Raw genomic sequence first — 13,115 nt, forward strand, 5'->3', positions numbered from 1 at the left:
ACGTATTAGAAACCCACCAAATCGTATACCCTAAAAGGGTAAATTTTATATGTGAGCTGTATCTCAGTAAAGCTGCTATTTAAAAAAACTCAAGGAACAAACGATAACTGTCATTATATATAGTATTATTATAGAAAATATATATAGGTGTTTGGCCTAGCAGTTAAGATACTGGTTAGGTTGCTTGCTTCCCACACTGGCGAGCCTGGGTTCTATTCCCAGCTCTGGCTCCTGATTTGAGTTTTTTGGGTTCCTGCCACCCATGTAGAAGACCTGGACTGAGTTACTGACTTCATTGCAGGTATTTGGGAGACTGAGTCAGTGCATGGGAAATCTCTCTCTCAAATAAATAAATGAAAATTTAAAATATACTAAAAAATGTAATAAAGGATAAAGATGCGGTCATTGTGCCTTTGGGTTCAAAATAGAGCTGGGTTGAGGAGAATGTCTCCTCTTGCCTGGGTGACAGTCTCAACTTCTCTCGCAGAAATGCTTCCCCTTGTGCTGTGAGGTCCTGGTAGAAGCTTATTTCCAGGCCCTCCACCTCCCACAAAGGCTGGGTCCCATCCGACTCTGGGGCTTCGAACCTTTAGTCAAGTGCCCAAGGAAGCTGTTGGGACTGAATCATCCTCAGGAGAGCAGCTGGAAGTCTCCGGCTACGACCCCTGGACCTGGCTCTCCTCCCTTCTCCCTCTCCTTCAGCCTGGGCTTCTTTCCTGTCTCGGTCAGCAGAATCGGCTACCCAGGAGTTGTTTGTAAAGGGAAAGTGCACCTGTCTTAGGTAGTGTGCGGGACTTAGCAGCAGCACAAGCTGCACCTGAAAGCTTTAGCGTCAGTTGTCCTTAGGCGCAACCGGCCACAGCTGAGCCCTCTGCAGTCCCGATGCCATTCTAAGCACCGCACTGCTTCTCCACACCTAATCCAGTCGGCACAAGTCATTCTGAGAGGTAGGTACTCTTGGCTCCGTTTTTCACACCAGGCACTGAGCACAGAGAAATTAGGTAAGTTTTCGATGGGAAGTAGGATTCAAATCAAGGTCTTTCTAGGCTGGCGCCGCGGCTCACTAGGCTAATCTTCCGCCTTGCGGCGCCGGCACACCGGGTTCTAGTCCCGGATGGGGCGCCGGATTCTGTCCCGGTTGCCCCTCTTCCAGGCCAGCTCTCTGCTGCGGCCCGGGAGTGCAGTGGAGGATGGCCCAAGTGCTTGGGCCCTGCACCCCATGGGAGGCCAGGATAAGTACCTGGCTCCTGCCATCGGATCAGCGCAGTGTGCCGGCCGCAGCATGCCGGCCATTGGGGAGTGAACCAACGGCAAAGGAAGACCTTTCTCTCTGTCTCTCTCTCTCTCACTGTCCACTCTGCCTGTCAAAAATAAATAAATAAACAAATCAAGGTCTTTCTGACATGAAAATAGAGCTCTAGCCACGATTCTGAACCGTCCGTAAAAGGAGCCAGCAGAGATGGCTGCCCAGAGCAAATGGGATGTACGGCCACACTGAGATGGGGGTACCAGCGTCCTGCCTTTTTAAGGGAGTGTTGTCCAGTGTAGGGCCGGCGCCCTAAGACTCCATAGCAGAGCTCTCAGGGCTGGCCTCATGTTGGAACCATGTAGTTTGACCAGGATTTCATGCCAGAACTCATGTGGATGTTAACACCCCATAAGTCAGACGTTCATAGACTAAGAGGGGTTTAGACAGTAGCCCCAGTGGGAGGTCTTTTGGGCATTAGGGGCGTGTCCTGGAGAGACATTGCCTGCGATTTGCTGCCTTCCCCAGTTAGGACCAGACTCTCATCCTAGGAGCGATACAGGCATCCTCCATGCACTGCTGCTATGGGTTGAATTGGATATTGGCAGTCATTTAACCCCTGAAGCTACAAGTTAATGGTTCTGCGAGAGTGGAAGCTTAATCCAGTGCTGGTGTCTGGGAGGTGGGCCTAGGGGGAGGTCCTTAGTCACTGGGGGTGTGCCCTCGGAAGCAGTTTGCTATAAAAGCCCCGTTGGTCTGTGCTCTCCGCGGGTTAGTTTGTCACGTGATCGTTCTTCTGCGTGTGCTCCGCCATTGTTATCCTCTGGCCTCACCAGACCCCTGCGCCGATGTGGCCTAACGGATCTTGGACCGTGAACTTGGAAAACCTTGAGCCGAAAGACATCTACTTCTGCCGTAAGTAGCTGTTCTAGGTGTTGCAATGCCATAACGACAAACTCACTGATAACTAGGAAGTTTGAAGCTGCTGATGTCCAGGTGACACCTTCTGATGGGGTTGGCCTGGGGAGCCCCTGGGCCTTGGGATTGCTTTCTGATTGCCTCGGTGACTCTCCCGGGCCGCCCTGGTTGCCCCCTCGGCGCTAGTTTTCCAGATTTTCAAAGGTGTTAGCTGTGTGCCCATGGATCTTGGGAAAATGCCGATTCTCTGGCATGGGACGCAAGAGTCAGGTCTGGAACAAGCTGCAGGTGATTCTGAGTAGAACAGGAGTCCAGCTGCGATGTTGCCACCCACAGCTGCACGCAGCGGCCTTAGAACTGCCTGGGGGCCTGCTGTTTGCTCAGACCGCAGGCCCCACCCCAGACCCGCCGCGGCATCTCAGAGGGAGCGCCTAGGGGACGCACAGGTGAACTGCATGCAGGAGTTAAGGTCAGAAGCGCATTTTGAGAGGGGAGTGATTAAGAAAAGGGGATTCAAAGCAGAAGCGCATCTGAGCAGGGCTGAGGGATTGCAGACAGCCCCGAGGGGAGGAGAAAGGAGAAAAGGAGGCAGGGATGCTTCTGGAAAGACTGCCCAAGGAGGAGGTGCGGACTTCCGGTGGTTCCCGGGGAAGCAGGAAAGGGTCCGGAGGGCACATCTCAGCCCCAGCAGCTGGGGTCTCCGGGCATTGTGGGGCGCTGTGCTTGGAGTCAGAAAGGACCGACTGCAGTAACTCTGGCCAGGCGTCTTACCTGTTGGCGATTTCTCTGCTCCCTCGCTGCTGTGAAGTTTGTAGTCTGCAGGACTCACTGCGTATTGAAGCTGGTTGAAGTATCAACTTAATGTGTGGATGTGTGCAGGGAGGGAGCCCAATACCTTACACGACTGTGTGTGGGAGGAGACTCTGGACACTGCACATCCGGCAGAGGTGACCCCCCCCCCCCCCGCGCCTCCCATCCTGTGATCTGATGCAGGAGGTAATGGTGGGAGAGCACAAGACCTGTGGGCTGTAATGAGTGTGGGGAGACCAGGACTGGGGTGGGGTCTGCGTCCTGCTCCAGCGCGGGGAGCCGGCTCGGCTCAGCTGCCTGGTGCTGGTGCTTTCCCTGGGAGCTCTAGAGTCGCCCACTGCAAGCAGTGCAGGTCATTGTTAGGAACGACAAGGAGGGGTCCGGGCCGGATCTGCCTTCGTGGGATCCAACCATCACGTGTCTGGCTTCCTCGTTGTGTGTCTGCTGCCTTTCGTAGCTTCCCTCTTGGCAGCTTCTGCAGCCCTGGGAAGTGGCTGGGAAGTCAGCAAAGGCGCCTGGCCAGTGTGCACGGTGCTGGGGTAGGGAGGGTGTCTGGGTGGAAGGGGAGGTAGCCTGATTGCCCTCACTCTTAGACCACAGAGAGACCCTGGGCATGTCCCTTGCTTCTAGCCCGGACAGACGTTGTCTGCCTAGTAAACACCCAAGCTGATTCTTGTCTTTCACTGTTTTTCTTGGAACATGAAGCGCTTCTGGGCGACCTTGAGTTTTCTTTGGGAGAGAAAGAAATTTAGAGAACTATTTTTACAAAGCTTCCAGGCAGGTGGGCTTCCGCGCCAGCTCAGCTGAGCTTGGGGGCGTCTGTGGTGCTTTGTCTGCCCTCTTGCGGTCAGTGCTTGTGGAGCGGAGGTGAGACTTAGCCAGTGAGGACGTTCTCTCTGTTCGCGGCTGTTTTGGGGTGAAGCCGGTGCATAGAGGGTCCCAGGGTACCCGGATCACAGCAGGAATGAGTCAGGAACTTCTTGGCCTTCTTTAGAAATGGCTCAGGAAGTCATTTTGCTCCAGGCCGTGTGTGCCAGGGGCACCTGAAGCGGAGTAACCGAGATGGCAGGTCTGTCACGTGTGTGGCTTGAATAGTGTCTGGCCAACAGCTGCTGTAGCCCTGCTCAGGGGATGTTCTGGTCCTGGGACAGAGTCCCTGAGTCACCCACAGCATGCCTAGGTTGACCAGGATATTGTAAGGTGAAAATCTGGGGAGAAGAAAGCACACTTTGCTTCAAAGGAACCTACAGTGGCTCATAGATAAGAGGGGTGGGGAGATAGGAAACTAAGTTGTGGGGCAGGAGGGCGGGCAAAAGTTCGTGCTGCTTGTTGGTTGGTTGGGGTTGGAACACCATGACCCGGTGATCCTCAAATTGTGGGTTTCATGGTCCTGAGTCATGGGTTTCAACATAGCTTAGGAATGTGGCGCTGGGTGGTATTTTGTTGGTTGGTTTGGAGCTTGTTAGCTGAATTTCTTTATTTTCTCCTACCTCCCACCCCTTATCTGTAACTAAATTTAGGATGTCTCTGAGTATTTGTCTGCGGCTGCTTAGCTCACCCCTGTGTGGGGAATGAGTGATTGTCCCCTCTGGCACCACTCTGGCTCTGGACAGTTGAACCCCATAGCTTTCCTGGGGCTGATTACACAACCGCTCTTGGCTGCAAAGTCGCGAGAAACCACACTGGTGGAGAACTTCGTGAAGAGTATTCACTTTTTTTTTCTAAACCAAGGAATGGGTGCAGTAGTGTCTTAGCTCATCTCCTAGAGTAGCCAGAGTCAGAGCTGTGCGTGAGATGTTTAAGCCGAGTGAGATCAGTCCACTGAAATCCCGCTAATGTCATCCTCCAGAGCACGCACGGTGGTCTGCCTGGCCCTGCGTGATGTGTCTTCTACATTTCCTCTCTCCCTTGGTGCTTCTCCACACCTCCTTGTGCTTTCCTCCTCAAGGGCGGTTCTTCCAGGAAAGCAGGCCACTCCCTACCCGGGGCCTCTGCACCTGCTGTTTGCCCAGAGATCCACGTACTTGGCCCACCTCTTTGAGGTCGTTAGCACACATGCAACCTTGGCAGTGAAACCTTCGCTGACCCTACAAGATTTTCTTCCTTCTAACACTCCCGTACCCTGTCATGCTTTATTTTCTTTAACATTTACCCGTCTGATCGAACATGCTACCTTATTGAGTTAGCTATCGCCTGTGCCCTCCTGCTAGTCTGTATGCTTCCTAAGACAGCATATGTTGTTGGTTTCTTTGTGGAGAACAGTGTCAGGCCATATAGGTGCTCAGCAATGTGTTGAAAGAGTGGATTAATGGCTGGGAATTCCTTCCAGGATCAGTTATGCAGCATAAGTGGATGAAGTGATGAAACGAAAACAAGAGGGTGGAAAATTGAGGTGCGTGTGCCCCTCCTGAGGGCATTATTGTCATTTTACTTTTTAAAGATTTACATATTTGAAAGGCAACGTGACAGTGGGAGAGACAAAGAACCGAAGAGATCTGGTATTCACTGGTCCATTTCCTAAGTGGCTGCAACAACCAGGTTTGGGCCAGGCAGAAGCCAGAAGGCAAGGACTCCATCCTGGTCTCCCACATGGATGACAGGGACCCAAGCACTAAGGCTTCTCCACTGCTTTCCCAGGCACATATGGGATACTGGTGCTGTAAGCAGTGGCTTAACCCCCCTGTTCCATGATGCTGGCCCCAACAGCATTAGCATCAGCCATGACAATCACGCAACAGTCCCAGGTGAGCAAGGTCCCTCTGTGGGTTGTGAGTCTGTGTCAGTGTGGTCCAGACTGGCAGGTGTGTGGAGCCCGTCCCTCCCTAGCGCTCAGGTCAGGGAAATTTTCCTTGAAGTTTTCTTTTAAGGATCTTAAAGATGTGCGAGACCTGTCACTGCCCATTCTAAAGACATTGCTGAGACCTTGTTCATTACACTGATATAAAGAGATTCCAGGGAATGCATTTGATGAGGTGATTAAGATAGCCCACTTGGGATGTCGGAATGCCTGGGTTCAAGAGCCCTCTCGGCTTTCAGTCCAGCTTCCGGCTAATGCATTCCCTGAGAGGCAGCAGCTGATGGCTGAGACATCTGCCACTCAGATGAATTGAGTTCAGTGCTCCTGGATCTGGCCTGGCCCAGCCCTGGCTGTTGCAGGCTTTTTTGGGGGGAAGGTATCCATCTGTCTGCCTTTCGAATAAATAATTTTTCCAAAGAAAACTTGTCATGTGTCATTCCATCAAGTATTTGTTGCTCAGTTTTATTTCTTCTTTAAATCAGGTGGACACTGAGTTTCATGTTTTTCAGTTTTTCTTCAGCTATAAAACTTAGAGCTGAATTTGTGTCCCCCACCCTTTTTTTAAGAGTGTGCAACTTCTTGGTCTTGGTAAATAAAAGGTACAAGAAACCATTGTTTTGGATTAAGCTCTTGCATTAGGCCCCAACAGACGAGGCTAAAAATCAAAATGGAATCGCTCATGCTAAAGTTCATTCACCAAATTTCCCAAACAGGCCAGTTTTAGCTGGAATGATAATGGAGTTCCCTCCTCCTTCCTTACATAAAACAGATAACCTGATGTTATCCAGTAAGCTCTTTTTTTTTTTTTTTTTTTTTGACAGGCAGAGTGGACAGTGAGAGAGAGAGAGAAAGGTCTTCCTTTGCCGTTGGTTCACCCTCCAATGGCCGGCGCACTGCGCTGATCCTGAGGCAGGAGCCAGGTGCTTTTCCTGGTCTCCCATGGGGTGCAGGGCCCAAGCACTTGGGCCATCCTCCACTGCACTCCCGGGCCACAGCAGAGAGCTGGCCTGGAAGAGGGGCAACCAGGAAAGAAGCCGGCGCCCCGACCGGGACTAGAACCCGGTGTGCCGGCGCCGCAAGGCGGAGGATTAGCCTAGTGAGCCGTGGCGCCAGCTAGTAAGCTATTTTTCTACCTCTCCCTGCCTTAGGAGGAAAGCGACTTTGAAATGACCATTTACTTTTTTTTTTTTATTTGACAGGTAGAGTTATAGACAGTGAGATAGAGACAGAGAGAAAGGTCTTCCTTCCGTTGGTTCACCTCCCAAATGGCCGCCATGGCCAGAGCTGCGCAGATCAGAAGCCAGGAGCAAGGTGCTTCCTCCTGGTCTCCCACGTGGGTGCAGGGACCCAAGCACTTGGGCCATCCTCCACTGCCTTCCCCAGTCACAGAGAGCTGGACAGGAAGGGGGCAGCTGGGACTAGAACCTGGTGCCCATATGGGATGCCAGCACCGCAGGCGGTAGATTAACCAAGTGAACCACGGTGCCGGCCCCTACTTTTTTTTTTTAATTTTTTTTTTTATTTTTTGACAGGCAGAGTGGACAGTGAGAGAGAGAGAGGAAGGTCTTCCTTTGCCGTTGGTTCACCCTCCAATGGCCGCCGCGGCTGGCACGCTGCGGCCGGCACACTGTGCTGATCCGATGGCAGGAGCCAGGAGCTTTTCCTGGTCTCCCATGGGGTGCAGGGCCCAAGCACCTGGGCCATCCTCCACTGCACTCCCTGGCCACAGCAGAGGGCTGGCCTGGAAGAGGGGCAACCGGGACAGAATCCGGTGCCCCGACCGGGACTAGAACCCGGTGTGCCGGCGCCGCAAGGCGGAGGATTAGTCTAGTGAGCCGCGGCACCGGCCTTTTTTTTTTTAAAAGATTTATTTATTTGAGAGTCAGAGTTAAAGACAGGGAGAGGACTTTCATCTGCTAGCTCACTTCCCAAATGGCTGCAGTGGCTGGAGCTGGGCTGATCTGAGGCCAGGAGCCAGGAGCTTCTTCCAGGTCTTTCACACAGGTGCAGGGGCCCAAGGACTTAGGCCATCTTCTACTGCTTTCCCAGGCCACAGCAGAGAGTGGGACTGGAAGTGGAGCAGCCAGGTCTTGAACAGGGATGCCAGCCCTGCAGGTGGCAGCTTTACCCACTATGCTACAGTGCTGGCCCCAAATTTGCTTTTTTTGTTTCTGCATTTTTGGCCCTTTTCTGTCTCTAAAAACAACCTCCTCTACTTGGCTCCTTGGAACACTTGTTCCATTTTATAGAATGAAGGGTTGCTTGATTCTAGATTAAAAATTAGGTCAATTAAGATTTTTAAAAGTGTTGTAATTTTGTCCTTTGAGGATATGCATTTTTCTGTGAGTCAGATTCCTGATTGCATTTTTGTGTTCTGTCTCTTCTGTTCCTTTGTCTCATCTTTCTTAAGCCTGATTTTTTGTTATCTTAGAATTTTTTGGGACGATTTATTTCAAAGTCAGGGTTACAGACAGAGAGGGGGAGATGGAAGGTTTCCATCTGCTGGTTTGCTCTCCCAATGGCCACAATGGCTGGAGCTTGACTGGTCCAAAGCCAGGAGCCAGCAGCTTCACCTAATCTCCCACATGGGTGCAGGGACATAAATACTTGCTCCATCTCTGCTGCTTTCCCAGAACATTAGCAGGGAGTTGGATGGGCAGTGGGGCAGCTGGGGCATGAACCAGTGCCCAAATGGGATGCTGGCAGTGCAGGCAATGGCTTTACCTGTTATGCCACAATGCTGGCCCCTAGTAAGTGTCCCTTTATGACGTGTAAGTAAATAAATGAACTGAATGAAAGCTCTCTTGCTCTTACTGCAGGAACAGGAAACATCTAGAACACGTCCATTCCTCTTTGTCCTCCCCTTCCCCCCCCCCTACTCAAAGGTGCCCCATGCTATATTAGTTGCTGGAAATGGAGCAGGCAAGAAATAAGCCTGGGATCTCATAGGCAAGAGGGTGGTGAGAAGGCCTGAATGGAAGGTGGAACGAGATGTCGAGAAACCAGGAGGGCTTACACAAGTTTTCCCAAAGCAGAATGAAATACCTCCTCCCTAGCAATTCGCTTCCCTCCCCGCCTTCAGAGAAGGCCACGCCTAAGCAATATAACAAATTCCCCCGCAGTGATCCTGCTGGCCGTGGGCACTAGGCACACACACGCTGAGTTAAAGGAAGTGGAGCTTTTCCTACTTGGTTATTTGGACGTGTTGAATGGCTCCTGTCCTGACTCCTACGGGCGGGGGTCCTGCCCAGCAGTGACTGGATATTGTGGCTGTAAGAAAGGCCCTGGGGGATGCTCCCATTGTTGGGTTCTTAGGAGCTTCAAGTCTGTGGTCAGGACAAACTGAACCACAGGCCCAGCCGGGAGCTGAGTAACAGAGCTGGGAACGAGACGGTAACCCTGACATGAGGGATAGAGAGGCCGACAGCATTCATCAGAGGACAGGTAATGATGGCCTCTTCTCTGATCTGCTCTCCACAGCAAAATTCTTAGTGTTTCCCCAGCCTCCGTGCTCAGCTAATGCATTTGTCACGAATTCAGAGTAGATGTTTAACCTGGCCTCGCTCGTTCTCTGCAATATCTGTTTATTCTGATACCTGTGCGGATGGTGTGCTCACTGGCAGCACAAGTGTTTGTTCATCTTCCCAGAGGGCTGGGACCGAGCGATTTGTGACAGCTGGAAGCCCTTTATGATAATTAATGGCAACTGCATGACACATGTCTGCCCATAAACTCTTGTCAATGTGGGTAAGTGGTTCTATTACCTTTTCTGGCTGCTTCTCTTCCTGCTTGCGTTAAACACTTGTGTGCACACACATGTGCACAGCCTCCCAACTTTAACATGTCTCCTCCAAGTACATACACTTGCCTAGTCAAGTTGTTCCTGTCTTTTAGCAGGTAGCTGAATAAATTAGTTCTACGTGTTATTATTCCATCTCCCTTGGGCCAGAAATCAGTTCCCTCAAATTATTAAGCACCTACTGTATACCACGTACCAAGCTTCCTGGTATACCGCACCCAGGAAAAATGGACGATTTCTGCCCTCCTGGAGCAAGACTTGCTGCGGGTAGAGACGAGCAGCAAACAAAATGCAAAAGTTGAATGTGGGGAGCAGCCCGGACTGGACTGAGTTACTGGAATTAAGACTTATTCTGTGCATCTGCTCTCCCACAATATGGCGCTGGGAGAGAAGTAAACAGCTTCCGCACAGCTGCCTCCAGTTCAGCTAATAAACTGTAGGAGTTGCTCCTGATTGGAGGAGAGCAGCGTACTCGGCGTGTGGGCAGCCGAGTTGGGATTGGCGGAGGAGGACTATAAAGGAGGAGAGAGACGGCATGCACCGGGAACATCTATGGGGAACATCTAAGGGGAACATCTAGCTGAAGGAACACCTGTGCAGCCCCCGAGAAAGCTGGCCGGCGGTGTGCCGCTCCCCTGCGGAAGTGGGGAATGCGGCCAGGGGGAACTGCCCTTCCACGGAGGTGGAAGGGATAGTAGCCAACCCGGGAAGAACCAGCAGCAAACCCGGGGAGGGCCGAGCAGACGAAAGAACAGCGCAGGGTCCTGTGTCGTTCCTCCACGAAGACGGGGAGCGACATAATGGTGCCGTGACTCGGATAGGAAACTTAGGACGGATGGGAAACTTAGGAGGGAAGAAACAGGAAGAACTGGGAAAATATCGGAGAGAGAGACTAGCAAACAGCCTAGGGAAAATATCGGAGAGAGAGACTAGCAAACAGCCTAGGGAAAAGCCGGACGAAAAGGGTGCCGGAAGAAGCTATTGAAAGCCTAGGCATAGACTCAGATACGGACTACGGGGGGAAGCTGGGAGAAATCTCTAAGGTCGAAAGCGAAAGTGAAAGCTAGAGCAAACAGACTCGGATACGGACTGTGGGGAGAGGCCAGGAGAAATGAGGGAGGAATATTGTTGGAGGAAAGCTTGGGAAAACATACCGGGTAGAGAAAAATGTTAGGGAAATTGAAGCCGTGGGGGGCAGGCCAAGGCGGACACGAAAGCCACTTTGGGATTCTCAAGTTAGCCCGGGAATAGGGGGCGAAAAGTTGAAACCAGAAGCTGAAACGTAAGCCAGATTGGGATCCGTCTGATTAGCCCGGGGAGCAAAGGACGGGAAGCCAAACCGTGGGGCGGAGACGTAAGCTGGGTTGAATTCGCCAGGCTAGCCCGGGGCTGGCGCGAGGCCGTGGTTCAGACGCGAAAGGGTTAAGTGTGAGACTGCGGAGTGTGCGCGCAAAGCGGGCTGAAGCGGCTCAGCCGGAAAGCCGCGGAGAAGTAGCCTCGGGGCGGAGCCTGCCGGCAGGGCGAGGCGCCGGGAAGCTGCGGGGATAAGAGAAACAGAAGTTTTAGAAGTAAAGTGAGAGAAATAGGAATGCTGGAAGATAGAAGTGGAATGGGAGAAATAGGAATGCCCGGAGATAGAGAAATAGAAAGGCCTCCCTTCAACATGGCAACGAGAAAGCTTGGATTCGGTCTGCCTGATTAAGTGAGGCGATGAGCACCTGCGGCGGCTAGCAGCTTATGCGCCGCAGGTCACCGAAGACAGGCACGAATTAACATCAAAAAGGCCTCCCCATAACACAGCAATGAGAGAGCTTGGATTCGGTCTGCCTGATTAAGGCGGTAAGCACCAGCAAGCAGCTCGACCAGAGTATGAGCTGCAGGTCACCGAAGATAGGCACGAACCAACACTAATAAGTCTCCCCCACAACACGGCAATGAGAAGGCTTGGATTCGGTTTGCCTGATTGTTAGGGCTTGTAAGCCCCTGCAGGCAGAGCAGAGCATGCGCTGCAGGGCACCGAACACAGGCACGCATCAGCGCCTAAAAACCTCCTCACAACATGGCGAAGAGAGGACCCGGATTCGGTTTTCCTGATTGATAGGACTTGTAAGAACCTGTGGCAACTCTAGCAAGTAGAGCAGAGTGTGTGCCACGGGGCACCGAAGACAGGCGCATATCAACGCCAAAAATAAAAAGAAAGGGGGATCTGTGGGGAGCAGCCCGGACTGGACTGAGTTACTGGAATTAAGACTTATTCTGTGCATCTGCTCTCCCACAATATGGCGCTGGGAGAGAAGTAAACAGCTTCCGCACAGCTGCCTCCAGTTCAGCTAATAAACTGTAGGAGTTGCTCCTGATTGGAGGAGAGCAGCGTACTCGGCGTGTGGGCAGCCGAGTTGGGATTGGCGGAGGAGGACTATAAAGGAGGAGAGAGACGGCATGCACCGGGAACATCTATGGGGAACATCTATGGGGAACATCTATGGGGAACATCTATGGGGAACATCTAGCTGAAGGAACACCTGTGCAGCCCCCGAGAAAGCTGGCCGGCAGTGTGCCGCTCCCCTGCGGAAGTGGGGAATGCGGCCAGGGGGAACTGCCCTTCCACGGAGGTGGAAGGGATAGTAGCCAACCCGGGAAGAACCAGCAGCAAACCCGGGGAGGGCCGAGCAGACGAAAGAACAGCGCAGGGTCCTGTGTCGTTCCTCCACGAAGACGGGGAGCGACAGTTGAATACATGGCGATAGGTTCCAGGGACATAAGTGAACCAGGAAATGGGCTGTCCATATGGAGGGGTGTGATTTCTAGAGCAGGTTATCTGCCAGCCCACGGTTTGAATACAAAGGTAACATTCAAGAAAGGAGATACTCGGATAACTGGGGAAGAACATGAAGGTTATAAAAGGGGTGTAGAAGTTGTCAGAATGAAAGTGGAGTCCTTCAGGTCAACTCTAACAAAGGGGTTCTTACACATGATTGCCTCATAGTGTTCATAAAAGATCCCATGAGAATGACAAGCTTTCTTACACAAAAGTTTCTTGTGCGAGGACACCTGCCTACCAACTGTCTGATCACAGGCTAATGTCTCCTTGGTTAGTAATCACTGGAGTCAAAGGTGATTGGTTCACAATATCTGAAGCAATGCTCATTTTGAATAAGGTTTTTATTGATTGGAAAGGTAGAATTACGGAGAGAGATGTCTTCCATATGCTGGTTCATTCCCCAAATGGCCGTGATGGCCAGGCTGGGCCAGGCCAAAGCCAGGAGCCTGATAACTTCACCCAGGTCTCCCAGGCAGACGTTAGGGGCCCAAGTATATCACCAGCTGCCTTTCGGGGTGTGCATTAGCAGGAAGTTGAAATGGAAGCAAAGGAGCTGGGACTCAGACCAGGCATTTCAAGATGGGGCGTGGACATCCCAAGGTGGGACTTGACTACAGAACCATACTCCCATCTCTCATTTTTGCCCTTGAAAACGTCCCTTTGCTTCAACCTCTTTGACTGCACCACAGTTTACTGTGGAGTGGCCATTCCCATTGCAGTACAC

At 52.0% G+C, this 13,115-nt stretch overlaps 1 protein-coding gene across 2 annotated transcripts in view; it reads left to right on the forward strand.

Moving 5' to 3' along the window:
• Positions 1-445: 445 nt before the first annotated feature.
• The window catches only part of GCNT3 (glucosaminyl (N-acetyl) transferase 3, mucin type), a 135,850-nt gene continuing 123,180 nt past the window's right edge, over positions 446-13,115 (forward strand). The window contains exons 1-2 of one of the 2 annotated variants that reach the window (XM_089309483.1): positions 446-947; positions 2,083-2,161. The gene's annotated coding sequence lies outside the window, so the exon portion shown is untranslated. Of the gene's footprint in view, positions 948-1,024; positions 2,162-13,115 lie in introns of those variants that run through there. The other variant, XR_016217581.1, reaches the window with a different exon arrangement.

The sequence above is a fragment of the Oryctolagus cuniculus genome, chromosome 12 (assembly GCF_051225735.1).
Source record: "Oryctolagus cuniculus isolate XC-2025 breed Fujian yellow rabbit chromosome 12, ASM5122573v1, whole genome shotgun sequence".
Classification (NCBI taxonomy): domain Eukaryota; kingdom Metazoa; phylum Chordata; class Mammalia; order Lagomorpha; family Leporidae; genus Oryctolagus; species Oryctolagus cuniculus.